This window comes from Aulostomus chinensis, chromosome 23, assembly GCF_037954235.1.
Source record: "Aulostomus chinensis isolate RoL2024-O1b breed Wild chromosome 23, RoL_Achi_v1.0, whole genome shotgun sequence".
Taxonomy (NCBI): Eukaryota; Metazoa; Chordata; class Actinopteri; order Syngnathiformes; family Aulostomidae; genus Aulostomus; species Aulostomus chinensis.
The window spans coordinates 18,136,889-18,158,436 of NC_141342.1; positions in this window are offsets into that span (position 1 = coordinate 18,136,889).

Here is a 21,548-nt window from a genome sequence, read left to right on the forward strand (position 1 = left end):
AAGCTACATGCTACATGCGACAAGCTACGTGCTACAAACAGCAATGTGTTCATCGTTGGCCTTCTGCAGACATTAGAAGAAAAAAAGAATAAGATATTGAATACTAATGGAATAAAATTAATGACCCTAACAGGCACAATGAATCTGGCTGTTGTTCTTCTTATTTTTGTTTTACATTTCAAGACAAATAAATTGGCAGTGCTGGACTCTGAGGCTGGCGACGACGCACTTTAGATTTTCACTGTTATGAACATGTTGAAAAGCAGTAATTTTCACTAACCACTTTAATATATATGATAATCATTTTAATTCCTGTGCTGCTGCCTTTAGCTGAAACCTAAACAGTCTTTTATTGGGAGGGGGGGGGGGGGTTCATAAATTTGTAAAATGTCATCCAGCTTTAATTGCCCTTTGTTAACACACAGTGAGACTGTGTGTGTGTGTGTGTGTGTGTGTGAGAGAGAGAGAGATATGCGTTTTCATTTTACAAACAAGAGCTGACACTTAAACTGGGGGCCTCCTCTTGTTCACCTCCATTGTGCCTCCAGTGAAATAAATGACTGAGTGTAGTATTTGTTTTTAAGAGGAGGAAATGATAGATTAGGACTGTAGGGAAGCCTCTGAGGCGGAACGGCAGGATTAATTACTTTACTATCTTGAGTGATGCTACACCATGAAAGTCGAATACCATCTTTATATGGATTGGAGTCCATTTAGATTTAGAAAAAGGGATCCCTTCTGGTTCTTCTAATGGTTTCTTGTTGCTGTGTCAGAGATGATGTAGGATAGCAGGTGAATAATTGGTAGAAGGCGGCGCATTTAAGGATGAACCAAGCTCAACCCAAACAGAAACGCATTCCAACAGAATGCCGATAACGTTCCCCACTCACAAGGATCGATACGGCCGAGTGAGAAGTTTCTCCAGAAGCAGAAGAGAAGCAGGTTTTTCTGTTCTACGTAGTGATTTTCAAGGTGATTAAAAAGCCATTAGCAGGACGACTCTCGCATGTAATTCACAAGGTAGTCATTCAAAACCCAGTTAGGAACCAGGAATGGCTCCGACTGAAGAAATGACTCTTATTAGATGCAGATATTATATTAAAGTACCACAGCTCCCCTACAATCTCCCATCCATGAGCTTTCATCACTGTCATTTGGAAAGATTGGCTTTCATTTCTTATTACATTTTTTTTTTCTCTTCCTCCTCAGCCGGGGTGAAGAATCCCGCTGGATCATTTCAAGAAAATCAGAGGGTAAAAAAATAAAGTAAAGAGGAAAAAAAAAAAAAAAAGGGTGGTTTTAGAACCAAATGTTAGGTGTCAAATGACGACTGACGAGATAAAACAAAACCAAGAACATCCAGGAAGGTTTTAGGGAGAAGAGGAAAAATCCCCCATCCAGAAACAACTTTTTGAACCAAGATGTTGTTTTTCTTTTACTTTGTATGATCCATCTTTTCCTTCATTGTGTCAGAGGCCTCCAGTTTTCCCTGTCACGACGATGTTTGTGTGCACACAGTATTCCGATTAGGGACCATATTCTGGTTCAGATCATGTGCCAGGTGTCTCATTCAGGTTTTTAGCAATATAATCTTAACTGGGTTGCAGCAGCTGGTTTCTGTGACTCGTACGCAATCGGAACAACAGGACTATGTAAACATGACCATCGCCCAAATGTCCAAAATGTACCTTTTATGGCTGAAATGGACCATAAATCCTCCGGGCTCCTAAAATCTGAAAGGAGCGCCACGAGAGCGAACAAGTAAACCCTAAGGCTCATCGCAGCTCGCTGGAGGTTTCATCTGGCTCCATTTAGCCTCGCTAATTGCACGAGTCTATTTCTGATATCTGTCAAACCTCCAAGGCAGAACTTCCCCTCTGTCTTGTCTTGCCCAGGCGAACTGGAAGGGAGAATTATTTGAATTGATAACTTTTGTACATCGTTCCCATCTCAGTGTTCTTAATTTGCCAAGCCTGGACTGAGCTGCCAAGTCCGTCTGGCGGCCAGGTACGCAAAACCTCAACCAGGGCGAGGAAAAAGTTGACGTTTTTCCTACATCAAAAGGAGAAATAACATTCAGTGTTTAATTTAAGAGTGTGGCTGTTGGTACAGGTCATGTTTGGACGTCTCGCCATCCCGTGAGCTGCGAGTGGAAAAACCCCTAACATCCAGTTGAAGGGTCAAACCCTGCATGCTAGAGACGTGCTAATGAAGAGAACTTCAGCTTTCACAATAAAGTTCTTAGGATAGTCCGAATAAGTCAAGATAGTTCTGCTGGAATCAGGGTTCATGAACCGTAACAGACGTCATACATGCAAAAAAAAAAAAAATTAAAAAAATCATAGAATAAATTATGTAACATATTCCCATGAAATATGTATGATATCTTCTTCCACCAAAACCTGCATCAGCCCAGTGATGACCTTGTGACCGGTTCAGGGTGACAAACCCCCCCCCCCCCCCCCACATATATATAATGAATGAATGAATCTTACACCAAGTGTTGTACACGTGCAAACCTCTGGACAAGGCAATATGTCAAAATAGTGTTGTGGGTTTAAGTCTGGTGGGGTTCAGGCATGAAAACCACTTAGTGAGGGAGAGATCATGGGTTAGATACAAAAAATGGCAGCTGATTACCAAACGCGTCATTAAATATTCCAGTTTTGTCGCTGGAAGGAAGGTTTTACATGTCCCACTGTCTTGCTACATAAGTTTGTTGCCAGAGGTCCCAGGGTCTCACGAAAGATACCTTTTTTATTTGCGTCTTGCGAAAACCATTTGGATTTTGTTGAGAGAGAAAAATGAATTCAAATGTCCAAACGTGGCTAAAATCGTACAGTTTTGTCACCGGAAACACAGAAATATCTCAGCGTCTCGCTAAAATCATCTGCTTTTGTTGCCAGAGCAACAGATTCAAAAGTCCTGACATCTTCCATCCCTCCATTTTCTACCTCTTATCCTGTTAAGGGTGGCGGGGGCTGGAGCCTATCCCAGCAGCCTTTGGGCAAGAGGCGCTGTTCACCCTGGACAGGTCACCAGTCCATCACAGGGCCAACACATAGAGACAAACAACCATTCACACTCACAGTCAATTTAGAGTCTGGATTAACCTGGTCCCCTCTTGATGTCTTTGGACTGTGGGAGGAAGCTGGAGTACCAGAGAGAACCCACACAGGAACAGGGAGAACATGGAGACTCACACAGAAAGATCCCATGCTGGAGCCGGGATTCGAACCCAGAACCTTCTTGCTGTGAGGCCACAGTGCTGACCACTGCACCACCGTGCTGCCTCTCGACGGCTTACTAAAATTTGTCTTGTCAGTGAAATAACCACAAATGTCCTTCCGTCTGGCTTAAACCAGGACGACTGCTTCAAATGTCCCAAATGTGACTCCTTCCAGGGTTGTGAGGCACATTTTAAAGGTGGTTTATAGGAGTTAAAGTGCTTCATTCTTCATGAGAACAAACACAGAACCTCCATCCATATTCCAACGTTGTCCTTCCATGTGTGATTCCTCTTTCATTTCTGGTTTGAGCTCACATATTCTGATTATAGCCACACTCTCCTGTATTCTTCTCATTAGACGTCTCATTGGAGCTTTAGGACAAGTGTACGTATATGATATTATAATGTTAAACACAAAGCGGTCGACCGTAACTGTCTCATTGTTGAACATCGTGTCTCGGGGGCTTTGTGGAATGTAAAAACCCTCTGTAGTCAGAGGAGGCCGTGTTCTTAAGCACGAGTGGTTATTAGCAGAGAGAGATAGAACCAAAGTGATCCCCCTTTGGACTTTGTGGCCTTTATCAATGTCCCAGTCCGGGTTTTTCCTCTTTGGAGACACATGTCCGAAGACGAGCTCTCTCTTTCATCAGCCGGTTAATGAGAAAAGACCAGATAACCATTGAGCCGCTCCTTCAGGCTTAAGTAGAGACACAGAGGCGTCGCGGTTCTTGTTGTAATCTCCCAACATCACGCTTGACTGCTCGGGGATCCATCACCACTTCAGTAAGTCAATATACACACGTTTAAACATCAAGTACAAGACCTGTATTTGTGCTTTGACTGTACATCAGATGTGGCTCCACTTGAGCTTCCGGATTTACTTCCCCTGTTGAGAGTTCTCTGATTGGCCTCGGTAGCTTTTTAAAAAAAAAAAGTATTTATTTTTTATTTCTGTGCAAAAGAAATTGTGTTGTTGTTGTTGTTGTTTTTTGGGGGGGGGGGGGTGGGAATATTCAAACAAATTGGAAAATTTCAATCCACTTAGCATCTGCTAGAGTGACACATAAAGTCTGAGGCTGAAGCCAATATTTTGTATGTTTACAGCGTGTCCAGCGATGAGGGCCCCTCGCAGCTCGTTACTCCGGCTGTGGCGAAAGCACAGCGATGGTTCCATACCACCACTCTCACTAACCTCACCTCCGGCCGCAACGAGAGAGGGAGAACAATGTATGGTGAGTTAGCGAGGAGAGCTGGTGAGCACAGTGGAGCATTTAGAGGGTTGCAAAGATAAATATGTCTCACGGGAGATGGTGGAGAGAGGGGGAGAGGGAGAGGGAGAGAGAGAGAGAGAGAGAACAACAGGGCTAAAAGAACTGACTCCAGATGATGATGCAAAGGGTGCTCTTTCTTTGTGCAATATGTCATCAGAAATTGTTTGCAAGACGATTTATTTTCCACGGTGGAAGATGATGATACACTGTCCAAACGTAGGGCAGCGCTACAGAGACAGCCCATGTTTTAAAACAGATTTGGCCGATTTTTACAGATAAACATTCACTGAAAAATTGAGAAAAGCCCTTAAATCAGAGGTTTACATCTTGACTGATATTGGCCAATGATATGCTGTTGTTTTCATCCGTACCCACTGAAAAAAAAGACCTCCGACGGGGCGAGATGATGGGATGCTGCCTTTTTTTTTTTTGTTTTGTTGTTGCCGCTATAAAACACAAATCAACTTCCTGGCTCATCTGACTCTCCTGCAGCTGCACACGTGTAATTAAGGATCATTAGCGACATTTCCAGGAGCTCGTTTATTTCAAACAGGTGCTTCAAATAATCCAGTTTATCTGCTTGTGTGACTATACTCACATTATTATTTTTTTTTGGGGGGGGGGGGCCCTTTTATTGTAGCGAGCAGTGAACTTAGTGATTAAAAAGAAAGAAAAGAAAAAAGGATGAAAATTGCTCAGTAATTAGGAATAAATTCGAGGTGTGTCTCCTAAATGAGGTGGAGTTTTAGACCGGAGACCTATTTGTTCGCAGGATGTCTGAGAAACTAGGGGCGCAATTTGATCACGTTTAATGGAAAGATGGGTGCTATAACAGAGAACGAGGGGTTAATTTTCAGACGCGATGGGGATTGAAGTTTAGATCCTGGATCCTGAATCCTGCTCTCGACCACTGGGAGGATTTTCTGTTGCTGTTAGCCGTGTTTTACTGGATATTCCACCAGGACGAATCACAACCTTTGTAGCTCACGTAAACTGGTCGACGCAACATTTCGGCCTCAGGGAAAACATCTTGAGCATCTTTCGGGGGAAAAAAAGTGCATATTTGATCAAATTAATGAAGGCGATGTGAATTTATTTGATGGCTAAATGTTAAGCTCCTGCAGATGGAACGAATCCTGCCCTGAATCGATAAGAAGACACTTCAGCTCTTCTCCGTTCGAGTTCAATCTGAGCCATCGCTCCTCTGTGGCGTCAGTGATTTATTGAAGAGGCGTTTGGAAATTTAAATTCTCAAATGAGTTTCCAAAAAAAAAAAAAGTATGAAAAAAAAAACCCCAACACGAAACAGGGGAGAAAGAAAAGGCGCCGTAGTCTCAACATGCATCAGCCTCTGTGCGACAGGTAGCGAGAGGAGACGTAGCGTTATCATGTTAGACTCCTCAGCTCCCACCTTCGCTCCCATTAACACCTCTCCGTGATTGCATTCGGCAGCGCAACGGGGAAATAGATATGCAAAACCAGGAAGTTCCAGAAGGAAAGTCATTTCTTTGCGTCTGCGGGTAATTTAATTTTATTTGTTATGCAAGACAATTAAGGAGGTGTAGCGAGAACAGCAGCTTTATTATGATGCTAACTGCACTCCGTACAACCACACGGTCTGTTTGAGAACCCCCTTTACTGCCGAGGCTAAGATGTCACATCGTAGCACAAACAGTGAATACAACATGTGTACACTGCCTTTTATTTACGTGTGTGTGTGTGTGTGTGTGTGTGTGTGTGTGTGTGAAGGAACAGCTTGCCCTTGAAACAACTGAGCTCATTTACTTTTTTTGTTTTGTTTTGTTTTTTTCTTCCTGTAATGGAAGATTCCACAGAATAGATCAAACCCTAAGATTACTTAGAGGCAACAGACCCCCAGCGAAGTACAGCTGCAGAGCCGGTACACACACAGAACGGGAGTTCTGGGGGTCAGAGCCCAGTGGGAGAGAGCTGGCGCGCGCGCACACACGCACACACACACACACACGTTACTTTGCTGTGATTAGATTTGAGCCACTTGAGTTTTATAGTCTCAATAGTGATTGGTGTTTAAGTGAGGAAATAAAGAAGGGATAAATAATGGTGTTGTGGAGCTTTATTGTTCACTCATTGATCCTAACTGCTTCATTTAGAGCTGCTTACTTACTTGACGACGGCTCAGTTGTTGAGGTAAGTGGGTTTGCATCTTTTATAGCAGACGACTTACCCGTCCTACTTTATCCGTTTTACTCTTCTGCGTTCACGTCCCCTCTTAATCTGATCTGATTATTTTCTCGCTCCTACTCTCACTTCGGCTTTACATTTTTGTCAACTCAACGCAGTTCCCAATTCAGAGGACGACGTGGCAATCGAGGCTCAGTGCCTTTTTACACAGACATCTGCTGTACATTTGATTCTTCATGCTGTCCATAAAAGACATTTGTATGTTCTTATCAGCTTTATGAATTTGGTTCCCTAGCAACATCCTAGAACTGATTTAATCTTGTGCTTCAGTATCAATAGAAGTGAACTCCCGCTGAGGCCGCCATGACTGGAACCTGTCCAACTGTCGTCCCAGACACCAATTATTAGTCAATCAAGAATGCCGACGACAAATACCAACGCAGGCCGATCGTCAATAACAGAAAATGTTTTACAAATTTCATCAATTTACAGCCCCAGCACGAGGCTGCATGAGAGTTTCTGAACACAATTCTACGAACAATGAAAAACTTTAAAAAAATCTGCTCTCTCTTCTCTTTCCATTAGTTTACAGGTTCCCATGATGGGAAAAGTCTCCAGTACAGATTGATGTAACCTGTCTTGTGGTTTTAATAGTTGTGTTTTATTTTTATGTGAAAAATTATATTAGGAAAAAAGCTTCTCTCAGAAGCAGAACAAGAGAAATCAAATTTGTCAACTCCATTCAAGCTAAATTACTCTCCTTATGCTGCGGTTTTCTATCGGGAAACATTTCTGAGAATTGTTTTTCTCTGTCACAACCTTGTCAGAGCTCCGTTGTTGCTTTTTAAGGAAACATATTGTATTGGTCATGATTGATGTCAAAATAATCCCAAATCCAACCCCGGACTATCGGTGAGAAGAAAAATAGTGCTCTGATGTCTCTGGCAGCCTGAAACCTCTAATATCGTCCAAAACACGGTTATAAAATGATCATGGGTTGCTTGTGCCGGGCGCTGGTATTCGGTCGTGAGGTCGTTTTTTCCGTCACCCCAGAGACCCACTGCTTGGCTTTAGCTGTGACCACAAATATCTCACAGCTCCATTTGGAATAGAGACATTGAGCTATTGGAATTGAAATAGTTGGAATAGAGCAGCTATGAAATGGGTTGTATTTCTCAGAAGGCATTAACGCAGCCCGCAGGGAGACGGAGTGTGCCGCCGGCGTGCGGAAGAGATCAGAGGAGGGGGTGGGGGGGGGGGATCTTCCTCCGCGGCTCCATTGTAGTCCAGGTAGCATAGATCAAACACAGCAATCCCCACAGAGCTCCCCAGAAAGTGCTTACCGGGAGGCAATCTCAGGCAACCCCAAAAGAGAAGGCATGGCATATGGCCTTTTGAAGATAGTGGTTTAAGATTAGAGAATATCCAGAATCAGGGAGTATTGAGAAGGGGGGGGGGGGGTAAACTGCGAGTATGTTTGTAAAAGACAGAATGACTGATACGGGAAAAGCAGAAATCTTAATGCAGCTGTTTCAAGGTACAAGGCAGAAAATGTGTCCCGATATTGATCGTCACTGAGGGCTTGAAGCACAGCTCCTTCCTTCCTTCTTCTTTTTTTTTTTTTTTTTTTTTTTCAAGAATAGAATTCAATAAATGCTAAAGAGAGGGGTGTGAAATCCTGCTTCTCTCCATTAGATTTCTATGAAATTAGATTTCTTCAAAGGGTTGTGGCTCGTGTTCCACTCTGAGTGGACACTAATTTTCTACCTAGACTAATTTCCGGTGCTCGCTCCCCATTCAAGTGGTGAGAATAACAATAACAATAATAATAATAATAATAATGGTGGTAATAAAAACAACAACAGCTTACTGTGCAGTGTGCGTTCCCTCTCTCGCTCTCTGCACAAGCGTGGTTTCTGGCAGCTGTTCCCTGCAGCGGCCTGGAGAGTCGACCACCGCTGCGACGCCGTTTTATCTCGCAGATATCTGGGTAATAGAAAAACGGCTTCATTGTTCGCTAAGGGGGCTGAAATAAAAAGGCACCTCACTTGACCGAGACTTATTACCACTCTATTTGTGAAGCGATGTCTTGGCGATATTTTGTCTGATAAGATGGCAATTTCAATAAGAGGCTTCACTGGCTTTTGGCCCCTGTGGGCTTTGGCTTGAGTAAAAGGGATATATTTCACAGGGGAGCGCGAGATGGAATGAGGGGCGAGGATTTGCAAAAGTGAGATAAAAGTGTCTTTTTTTTTTTTTAAGACGTTTTGCCAGCGCTTGATAAGGAGTGTTTTTATTAGGAGAGGGAGTCATAACCTAGTCTGTGGTCGGTGTCCCATCCGTTTTCCGCTCTTGATGGTGGTTGTGGTAATGTGGAAGAGCAATTTGGGGACGTGCCAAGCCTAAAATTAAGATGACAGCGATGACAAGGCTTCGACGCCGAACAGATCCATCCCACTGATGCAAGCCGCAAGCTTAACAACCCGTGTAGGCCCCGTCTCTGTGTGATGCGTGCGATATGTGCGGAACACGTGTGTGTGCGCGCGCGCGCGTATTTGATCTAGCGTGCAATATGTGCACACGTTGACAAGATCTCGGAAAATTCACTGTCAAAGGCGACAGCTGATTGCGGGCTGGAGTAAAAAAAAAAACCCCTGGCATCATGCTTGTCTACGGCTGAGGTGAATCATTGCACATGCAGTGAAATGTCAAAGTGACAGCGTGGAAAACAATGTGTGTGAAGCGAACGCTGTGGGGGGGGGGCATTTGGGGTTGGGGGGGTAAGGGGATCACAGCGCATGGCAAATGTTTTAATCAGCCGTTTGATGTGTTTGCTTAAGTCGCAAAAGTTTCTTTTTAATTTCCTTCTGTGAAGAATAAACTGAAAAAAAATGGTACGGTATCTTAGAAACTGACGGTCTGTCATTTGAGAATCAGAAGGAGGTTTCCTCATTACTTATTCATCTATTCCCCAGCTGGAACTATTTTACTTAAATCAAATATGTTCTCTGTCAATTTGACTGGAATTTTAAAGACATGATGAAAGTGAAATAGCATTCATAAAATGTTTCCATATTTAAAAAAAAAAAAAATCCACAGCTTTTCCAATTTAGTTTGACTGAGGGATTAAAATAAACGGTTTCAGTGACAGCCGGCCTCCTCGTCTGACCCCTCCGATTGCTGCGTGAGGAGGAACACCATCCGGCCCTCTAGTGGCAAGTGGAGGTAGTGTGACTCAGTCGGAAACAAATCAGATCTCACCGGGAATGGAGGAGTTTTCATGGTGGCGGCACATAATGGGTTAAAATCCCGTGGGGTTTACGACGACACTTTTGTGGCGGTCATCCTCACGTCCAGTCGTGCCACTCGCTCTTCTAGTTGTCAACAAACGTTTTCTTTTCCCCGCCCTTTTGAAGTGCCGCGACAATCGAGTTCTCGCAACGGATTTGTCAGAAAGTTAAGCCAATGCATCTGACTTCAAAAATTAAAATGTCATGCGACTAACCCTTGCTATATGAATGCTAACCTAACTAGCAGGTTGCTGTGGGTTCTGAGCTCCCACTGGAACTCATACAGAGGAGGGAAGTTGGTTTATTTTAAAACACAGGCCATCTAACCGCCAAATAGAGAGAAAATAGACCCTTGTATATAAAAAGGCAGCACGGTGGTGCAGTGGTCAGCACTGTGGCCTCACAGCAAGAAGGTTCCTGTCTCTAGCACGGGATCTTTCTGTGTGAGTCTGCATGTTCTCCCTGTTCCTGTGTGGGTTCTCTCTGGTACTCCAGCTTCCTCCCACAGTCCAAAGACATCAAGAGGGGACGAGGCTGATTGATACTCTAAATTGACCGTAGGCGTGACTGAGAGAGTGAATGGTTGTCTGTCTCTATGTGTTGGCCCTGTGATGGACTGGTGACCTGTCCAGGGGGAACCCCGCCTCTCGCCTGAAGGCTGCTGGGATAGGCTCCACCCCCCCCCCGTGACCCTTAATCAGGAAAAGCGGTGGAAAATAGATGGATGGATTAGAACTGCTAATTGGGGAAACACCAAAAAAAAGTGTTTAAGGGTGTTTTTACACTTGCCTTGTTTAGACCAATTGAATCCAACTGGTGTGTTTCCTCAATTGATGTGGTTTCTGTGGGCAGGAAAACTCTGGTGCGGCGGGTTGAACATGATCCAAACCAGATCTGAGCCAAGTTATCGCTGCAAGTTTGGGTGAAACTTTTCCTGCGATCGATGGGGTCAAATGAAGGGTTCGTCGTGTCCGAAAATGAGAAAACAAACGCTTCTCTTGCCAGTAGGAGAAGGACGTATGTGTGACAGTTTGGTTGTTTAATGACAAAAAGGATATTTAGTCGTTTACTATCGAAAATGTACTTAAAATAAACAGCATATGGGCCTAATTGGATGGCGAATCATTCATATCATCTGTCCCTTCAGCTACTTCTAGTACCCAAGCGCTGTAAGTGTGCCGCGTCAAATACTACATCAAGGTTTGCAAATGCAGCAAAGAAAGCTGCTGTGACACTTGTGAGCGTGAATAAATCCCTGGCTATAAAACAACGGCTGTAATCGTGCTGGTGGGGTTTTATTTATGGCTTAACAGCAATTACTTGCTTCAGTAACAGCCACGAAATGCTTGGTTTATCACGTCAGCAGGACTCTTAAATGAAGACTTTTGCAGGAAAATTAATACAAAAAGTTACGGCTACGCGAAACCGAAGGGACTTCAGAGTCCCTTGACAAGTTTCGAGCTGGTGCAGTACACATCTGGTTTCCAGGGAGTTCACATGTTGTCTAATTGCCCTGTGTTTACTCTTTAAATCGATATAAGAAAGGCCAGTTTATTTGACCTGTAAAGATTTTTGTATTTGACTCGACGCTGCACACGAATGTGACGCCCTGTTCAAACTGCATTTCAAACAGGAAATCGTGGAATTGTTGAGTTAGGGAGCAGTATAATTAGAATAAAAGTAAGTAAGAATTGAAAAGAAATCTACTGGAGCGAAAACTTGCAATGGAAGTGAGTGGAAGGTCAAGGCTGAGGGCAGACAGTGCCTCGGAGGAGATTGGGAGTTCAGAGACAATGAAAATAAACCCAATAGATCTTATCGCCTATGCATTGTCTTGTCTTCCATTGTGATAGGACGAAATCATGTCAGGGATAAACACAGTATGAATTTTTAAGAAGCACTCCTCCTTATTTCTATTCCGTCTTATTTTTCCTCTGCATACAATGACCTCTGGTAATCTTCAGAGGTGAATATTGCCATTTTCATGAAACCTGCATATGAAAGGAGATTGTGAGACCCACCAGGGGAGTTGGAGCACAGGTGTTGAATATTACAGTATGTATATTTCATTAGAGTTTGTCAGTTTGAATGATGTGGTTGGAAATATTAAAAGCAGCATTGGTCTGTGTGCACTGATCTGAATAGTAAAGGCCACCTTGGCTCCGAAGAGAAAGCGACAGAAAAGGAAAATGGACGTAACACATTCACAGATTGTGTAACTGATCAATGAATATTTGATCAGTTAGGACTCGATGAAGAATTTTTTTTTTTTTTCCAGCTGAAGTCAGCTATTTCATTCCAGAAGTGAAGAAAAATCATTTACGTGTGGCTCAAACGTATCATGAATATACGGCACTCATAATGATCTAATATATGCAGACCCCAGGAAGTACACGCAGCACCCAATTTCATCGAACAAATGAGAAAGAATCTTGACACGGACACCCATGACAGCTCGTAAAACAGCGTCCAGGAATAATGAAAGGAGTCTCGGACCAGGCTATTGAAGGTCTCCATCAAGATGGCCATTGATCTGCATTTAGACATCCAATTCACACTCGGAGCATCTTCACCGCGTCTGAAGTGGACTTCTTAGTCGCGCTTCTCCGCACTTATTCCCACGCAGCGCTTTGGTGTTTCTATACATTTATAAATTGAAAGTTATACCGTAAAACGTACTGAAAAGTAAAAGTGCTGTGAATAAATTAAGTCGAAAAAAAAAAGAGAAAGTCACAATACGTCGTAAAGTACTATGTATAAGTGCTGGTACTGTATACTGGAGCCCGGGAGTAGTCATAGAGAGGAGGAAAAAAACATATTTTGAGGCCACAAGATATAACTTGTTAACTCAATGTAAATTATTCATGGCTGTGAAATTAGGAGGGTCTAATATGTCGAGCTGCAGAGCGTAAATGGGCACCTCTTCCAGCTGAGGATTTTCAGTGTCTGGTCAGTTGGCGTTGTGTTGAGGGAAAGCAGTGTTGATGTTTGGCATCCAGTCTTGGAGCATGAGGGCATTGACGCTATCTCCCCTCTGACTTGTCCTCCTAACTCCCCCCTTGCCGTCACATGTTTGTTGTACCTCATCAATCTCTAGTTGTGATAGCAGTTGCTGTTTGCAGGAGCTCTAGGCGAGGCGTAGTTTCTTTGTTAGCATATATGTTGGGTTTCTAAGCATCCATGTGTCCCATAGACTCTGAATATGTCTCCTCTTGCTGGGGTTACTTCTATATCGTAGCTTTCCACCAGAGCCAGGTCCCTAATTCCTGATGTGGACCTTGTTGACCTGGCACTTTGTGCACCACCTCTTTCCCAAACGATCCGTCTCTGTTTCCCCAGCGTACACGGCATGGCCGCGCTGCAACTGGAGCTGTTAAAAACATCGGAGCTGAGCCGATGACACCTCGACCTGAAAGCTGGGAATTCAGGTTGCAAACCAAGTGTTCAGCGAGCGGAGGCCTAAGACTACCCACAGGGATTAATTTTCCACACATTTAACTTAATATTTCAAAATTATACCACATTAAATTTGAATATCCAACATGACATTATTTATAGATATAATAGTGGCTTGGTCTTCTGAGAACCTGGAAGCTTTAACTCAATCATTTCTCGGAATTCTATTCAATAACAACTTAAGACTCTTTGCTGATCTGATATAATTACGCTGTCCACATTCTGACAGAGTCCCAGACATAAATAACGGCAGGGCACCCAAAAACATAATGTATTTTTCAAACAACAGTCTCAGAAATATTTTTGAAGACGTGTTTCAATTGTTCCTACGCCATTGTCATATCTACGGGGATGGATCAATGAGCAAGCAGCCTATGAACTAAAGTAGGCAGTCAATAAGAGACGGTAAACACTAATTAAAATGACAGTTTGACTTGGTATTGGCTTGCTGTCTTCAGGTGAAGCGCTGAGGAGATGACCCCTCCTCAGAGAGTGGAAATGTAATTTCATGGCCTGTTAGACACTGAACTCCAGCAGTAAACAGACAGTGCTCAAATCTGATGGCGGCACGCTGGCACCACAACAGGAGATGGGTGGTGGATGTTCTAATCCACAAGTCCATGTAAGCTCAATGGTAAGGGTTCCTATTTTTCTCTTCTATTTGAACAATAAGTATTTCTCTGTAACAGATCAAATTTGTGCAGACTAGCTAAATATATACGAGAACAGCTTCCCTCTTTATTTGCTTCACCTATCATTAAAAAAAAACAATGTGAGGAATAAATAATAATAAATATATATATATATATATATATATATATATATATATATATCCAGTAAAGTTTATTTATTATTATTATAATATATATATATATATATATATATATATATATATATATATATATATATTATAATAATAATAAATAAACTTTACTGGATCATATTTTACAGACAAAACATTTTCCCCCTGGATCTGAGGCGACTTTGCCCCAGCTCTCAGGGATTTGTGGAGTTTCCTGACAGTTTTTGTAAAGTTCAATGGCTGCCAAAGTGACGGCTAATGGCTGCTAACGGTACCGACTCATAGCCTTCCGAGTGAAGATCATCCAACCTGGCCTGGATGCAGCGGCCGACAAGCTTGACAACTGAGTCCGGTACCAAAGTGGTTCAAAGAGTTTTGTGATGGTCAGATAATTTTGCCGCTGTGAGACCGTGAGCTCTGTTAGCTGTGAAGCTAACGTTCAGCATGTTTATTCGCCGACTCAGCTAGCAACAGCCATCCCTGGTAAGACAACCAGCATCATCTTAATGTGCCACCGGGTGTCGGTGTCTTGCTTGGCCCACCCTGTATGGTTAGTTCTTTCACCTATCGAGCTCAGCCATGGTCACCTGTAGCAAACATTTAGGGTGGTTGAAGTTAGCAATAGCCGCCATGTGCTTGGCAACCTAGCGGGCCTATTTCAGGAAGAACAGTGTTTTATGAATGCTTTCTGACCGTGTTAATTTTTTTTTTTTAATCTTAATTGTTATGTATACTGTACTTTGCCATTGCATTTGTTACCCATTTTATAAAAGCAGTATATTTCACTATAGGGAGTTGTATATCATTATTATGTCCACGCGAGGAGGGATTGTTAGCTGTAATAAATATACCACTGCCAGTGGTGATACATAAATATATAGATTGTACTCACCTCTTGTAATTACAGGGGATGTAAGCTTGTTTTGCTGCAAATGAGAAACTCATGGTAGCTGGTGGCTATGAGTTTGACGAGGACTGATGAAAAGTCTGCTGCCTCTCATACTGATACCAAGGGATGCCTCGAGCATCGGTGCACGACGAGCGGGGGGCTTTTTCATATGATTTAAAGCCATGGAATGAAAACATTTTGTGGTATCAGCAATTTAAAAAAGCAAAAGACTCCTGTATTAAAAGATAAGAAGGTGGCACTTGTAAAAGAAAAGCAGGATATTAATGAGTCAATTTGAAAAATATATTTATAATTGATTGAAAAGAACTCAATTTATTAATGTAGCATGTTCCAGCAGTGTAATGAGTTAACTCACCCTGCTGCCCTGTCAGCTGTAGCACAAGTCTCACTCCATTTATTATGTATAGATGTAGCACAGATACCGACCAATGCATACTCACTGGATTTAAAGGTGGTGGAACCATCCAAAGATGTACTGGCCTTGTGAAAAATTCAGTGAGTTTCTGAAAGCAGAATGTGAGCAAAGAGAAATTCAGAGTCAGTAATGAGTCCCTGAAGAAGCGAAAGAAAACATAAATTAATTGATTCGGGTTTCATCCCAAAGGCCTTCCATCAAAATTGGCAAATTAATCCGTAAGTAGGTTGCACAACCCTCATCTCGCAAATGATGGACTATGTTACCAAGCCGAGACAAAGAGATTTATTAATTCACAGAGTTGACCTTTGTCGTACCTTTTATTCATTCTCCCAGGAAAGGCCCACTTTCATTCAATCTATTCAGTCTGACAGAGTTCACAGCAATATCTGTCTGAGCAAAAAGACAAACCCATCACAATCAAATGGGTCTGGCAAATAAACCCTGAATGTAACTATCTCACAACTTTGATGGGAAAATCAAACAGATATGGATTATTGCATTGATTTTTATTCTCTTCTTAAATGGAGAACAAGGAAGGAAGATTGAAATTGATTTGGTGGAAGAAAAAAAAAAACATAACATAGCTTTTCCAAAACACTCTTCACAACTGCACAATCTTTCCTAAAACGAAAGGAGGAAGACAAACATGTTGGCGTATTCTGTAAAAACAAAATATATAATTTGATTTCCAACACTCTGCAATAGACAACACACGTTCCTGTGTCAAAGGATAAATGTGAAAGCTTATCGACGTATTTAAAGTCACATTCTTCCTGTGATTTTGAATCTGGGGAGTATAGATGTAAGAGAAGTGAAAGATATAAACTTTGCTAACTTACCAAAGAGGGCAGGAGTTTGTGTAGATATGTTGCATTGGAATCATCGAAGAGACGCTGTTGACGCCGAAGTGAACAGCTGTAAAATATTAATTTGTATCAACAGCGTTGTGTGCTGAGGCACTCATTTTCATGCCCCTTAATAACAAATTCATGACAAATGAAATAGTGTGAAATACAACAGTGTGTCATAGTCAAATACATTATTCATTTAAAATGAAAAACAAAGCCCTAAATAATTCACCTCTGGAATAGTAATATCATACCATCCATCCATTTTCTGTACTGCTTATCTGGTAAGGGTCGTGGGGGTGGAGCCTATCCCAGCTGACATGAGGCAAGAATCGCGGTTCCCCCTGGACGAGTCGCCAGTCCATCACAGGGCCATCAGGAGCAATTAGGGGTTCAGTAACTTGCTCAAGGACACTTGGGCACGGTCACCGGGGGAAGTGAGGATCTAACCAGCAACCCTTTGGCTGCCAGACAGTCACGTTACCTCTGAGCCATGCCGCCCCCTGGAATCGTTCAGTCATATTTTAACTGAAAAACATCGAATGTTGACGAGGGTAGCACTGTCACCTCACAACAAGAAGGTTCTGGGTTCCAGCCCCAGCTGGAGCACGGGATCTTTCTGTGTGGAGTCTCCATGTTCTCCCTGTTCCTGCTGGGTTCTCTCTGGTACTCCAGCTTCCTCCCACAGTCCAAAGACATCAAGAGGGGACCAGGTTAATCCAGACTCTAAATTGACCGTAGGTGTGGCTGCGAGAGCCAATGGTTGTCTGTCTCTATGTGTTGGCTCTGTGATGGACTGGTGACCTGTCCAGGGTGAACCCCGCCTCTCACCTGAAGGCTGCTGGGATAGGCTCCACCCCCCCCCACCCCACCCCCCCGCGACCCTTAACAGGATAAGTTGAAGAAAATGGATGGATGGATGTTGACGGTTTTGAAAGTGGTGACTATGTAACATACCAGACCTTTGAAAGGACAAAGTGCTCTAAATCAGTTTAAATCATCTAACCTGGTTGGGTTAATCTGTTAAAAAAAAAAAAAAACAACCCCAAAAAATCTAAACTACTGAACTTCTGCAACTCAGTGTGTTATACATGCTATTATGGCTTCCTGACAGATAAACAGTGAGCCACAGTAACCATCGGATTGTAGTCCTCTAAATAATGGCTGAAAACGGCCACTTGCATGCTTTGCCCCTCAAAAAACATTGCTGAAAACACCAAGTTTACATAAAAATGTCCCAGTACCTCCATGTTAACCATTCAGCAGCAACGTGGTGAAACACGGAACTTTAGCTGTTGCTAGCCATCGGTCACTGTTAGCTCGTGTCCTCAGGAGCTTCCAAACTAAAATATACATTTTAGATTAAGAATAACTTTAAACTTAAGTCAAAGAGCCAAAAGAGTGAAAGCTCGTCATGTGTTTCTCATTTCACATCCATTTCAACGGGATTATGCGAAACGAGAATGAATGAGTATACAATTAAATGAGTGTTTTGGGTGTTTTTTTTTTCTCTGCTAGTCTGAAAAGGAGGTGTGTTAAAGAAGCAAAACAGCTTGATCTGACCAGTGCGTGGCCAGCCGGGGTGTTTACTCTCAGCGGGCTCAGCAGCCCTCTTTTGCTTCGAGAGTTATTCTGAGCGAGAACACATCTTATTACATGAACTATGAGGATAAACCAACCAAGGCCATAAAAGAACCGTGAGAACACAACATAAGCATGTTCAGGAAAGCCTGCTGCTCATGTGGCCATTGTATGTTTAGGAGCTATTAATATGTCACATAGAGGAAAGCAATGGAGCACAAAGGCTTACATTTCCTTTCAGTGTTCATACCTCCGTCTCTCCATTTTCCTTCCTCTGGCTCATTGGTCCATTACCCCTTTTTCTGCCATGCCCTTCATATCGCTCCTCCGAACACTCAGGCACCCATGACCCAGTGTGTTGGAAGAGGTGTGATAGATCAGGGAGCAGAGAAGGACTGGCTGCTATTAATTTTACGCAGGTAACCTTCACAATAATCCAACGAGACAGCCGTTTAATTGCACTACCCCTGAGCCTGCAGCGAGCTGGGCTGAACCAGTGTTCTGCTTTCTCGGTGAATACCAAGGAGCCGTCTCACTTTGCTTTCATTATGGACAGAGAAAGAAAGTGTCAGGAAGGGTGTGAACAGCTGAATCTCTTTACTCTTTATATATATATATGTATATAAAAATACATATATATATAAATTCTCTACGTATTATTATCTCAATCCTGTACAGAAAATAATTCGACATGTCAGGTCATCGATGGCTGTTGTGATGGAGGTTTATTTTAGAAAAGTATTTTTCACTTTCAGCTATGAGTTATAGCTCGCTGTAGGGTTTTGATCAAAAGCTGTGAATGAGCTGTTGCGTTCCCCAAAGGCAGACCGAGCAGTAGAGGTCATGGAAAAGCTATGAAGGCTGCTGAGCCAAAACAACGTGCCAGTAGCCTTCCTTTGAGGAAATTAGCTGCCGAATTCACCGTTAAAAACTACAAATTATGACCCAAAGATAGAGGTTGCGCTCATTGTACTAAAACAAAGCACGGACAAATAATTTATCCAAAGTTTAGGCTGAAACTTCGGTGGTTGGAAGTGAGCAAGGTCAGGGTGCGGCATTGTGACAGATTACAAAAAGTTGCCAAGGTTAGAGTGTTGAAGAACTAAAAAAAAAAAAAAAAAAAAAAGTTATCCAGCAAGAGTCCTTGACATGTAACTCGTCTCCCGTCTTGATATAAATAATCCAAAGGGTCATAAACCCATCGGACGAATCGGGCCATTTAGGAACTCTGTGGAAAAATCCTCCTGCAGGTGAAAGTGACAAGTGGTCCTTCATGCTGTCAGTCTTTACTCACTTCCTCACTATCTGCTCTTTCGCCGGGGCCTCTCTCAATAGCTATCCCTTAACTGCAGGTAATTACAGTGCAGCAGCACTACGGTCAGTAAAAGGCGAGGTCGACTATTCCGGGGAAAGGCACATGATCCATTAGCTGAGCGCAGGGCTCGACGGCCCATTCCTCATTCCCATTTGTCTTTCCCTGAAACCCCTCTGCTAGCGCCATCCCACATGTCTCCCCCTATTTTTTTTTTTAATTTTTTTTAGATTATTTCCTCCGGCTCCATTGAAAGAAAAGAAATAAAATCTTTTTTAAAAAACAAATTCCAGCGTGTGAGCTCAGGAGTTTTTACATCCCAGAATTAAACGGTAGGTTGATATCCAGGAAGCATAACTGAATCACGCAGCGTGAGAGTCCAGCTGCTGTGAATTCAATGAAATCAAATGTCATATATTTTTCCGATGCTGATAACGCTGGAATCCAAATAATATTCCAGGCCAAATTGAGAGGGGAAGCCTAACGCCTCCACCGAGTTTTTCATTTTCGGCCAGTTAGCAATGTCATGAATGGCAAAATCATAAAGTAGCAGCGGATAAATCGGCAGTGATGGAAAGCAACAATTATTGATGTCATATCAGAACAAATTCACGCAGAAATCTTTTTGTGGGGACTTTTGTCCTTAATAAGAGGAACATTTGGAGAGAAAATAGACTTAACAATCATCGTAATAGACACAAATGTGAGTCACATCTTCCTAAAATGAAAAAAAAAAATCAGATTTAATTCTGTTTCCATTGACTTCTGTGTTACTTATGGGAACTCACCAATGCGTCTTTGAATACAAATAATGCAGACTGAGTTCTTCTTTTGGTTTGATTAAGAATACAATTAAACCGTTTTTAAAAATCACAACCTGACTAAATAGTAAACTTTTTAGATGGAAATTTGAACACCAAAAGTATAAAACAAATGTCTCCTACACGTTGTGACACTCATTCATATTTATTGTCAGATTGTTAAATGTGTGTGTACGTGAAATATTAATTCTGGTTAAGATGCAGGGGTTAATTTGAGGAACAAGATCCGGCTCCTCTGAACTTTGGCCTCCCTGTGTTCTTTTTTTGGGCAGATCCGGTCCCTCTTGTATTAAAATAAAATGTGAAAATGTTTTTAAAATGTTTAAAATACAACAATAATGTGCATAGATAAATTTACTGACCAAATCCTTAGAATTTCATGTTGTTTATTAAGATTGAACGTCATTTGAAAGAGTCGGAGATCTGTTGATGCACTGACGCCAACAAACCACGCCCCCGACACAAACTAATAACCTTTGGAAATTCGCCGCCTCCGAGGAGCAAGCAGAGAGGAAATAAACAGTTCCTATGTCAACGCCAACGTGTCAAAAAGACAGTTAAATTTGCTGTTTTTTCAAAAAGAAGGAAGAGTCGCACGACGCTTAAAACGAGTCAGAAAAGCCTCCACAAGCGGCGACGACGGCAGCTGCAGCGGTCATGTTGACGATCAAAATAGGCTGGGGCAGGAGGCTAGCGCCGCCGCAGCTAGCCAGGTTCACCTCCAGCTAGCCAAGCCGGGGCTGGAGGCTAGCGCCGCCACAGCTAGCCAGGTTCACCTCCAGCTGGCCAAGCCGGAGCAGGAGGCTAGCGCCGCCACAGCGAGCCAGGTTCACCTCCAGCTAGCCAGGTTCACCTCCAGCTAGCCAAGCCGGGGCTGGAGGCTAGCGCCGCCACAGCTAGCCTGGTTCACCTCCAGCTGGCCAAGCCGGGTCTAACGTGATGTGGGGCGTCTTGGACAACTAAATGGTGAGCAGACCAGCTAATACTAGGCCGCCGTGCCAATCTTTGAATACCGTTATAATAATAATGGAAGATTTGTGTGATTTATTGTGAGGTTTTTTTTGTTGTTTTACAAATTGGACCTGTTGAGAAACGAATTGCTGACTGCAGACTCTAAGTCTCACCTGTGGTGATGTGGGCATTCACCTGTGCAGGGAGGAGGCTAAATAACTGGGAATTGTCGTCATAACATTGATACCATGGACATTATTTGAAATGGAGGCTTGTAAGTCCCACATCATGGCAAGTGGGTTTTTGTATGTTGTTGTCTGTATACGTTCCGGGACCTGTGCCCCTCTCGTCACCGCTGGGGTGTCATATGTACTTTGCGTTCCGGTACCTCATGATTTACAGATTAAGCACTGTTAAGATGTATCATGAAACTGAATTAGAATTTTTTTTGAAAAAAAAAACTTATTCACGTACAACTGAATTTGAATCACATATT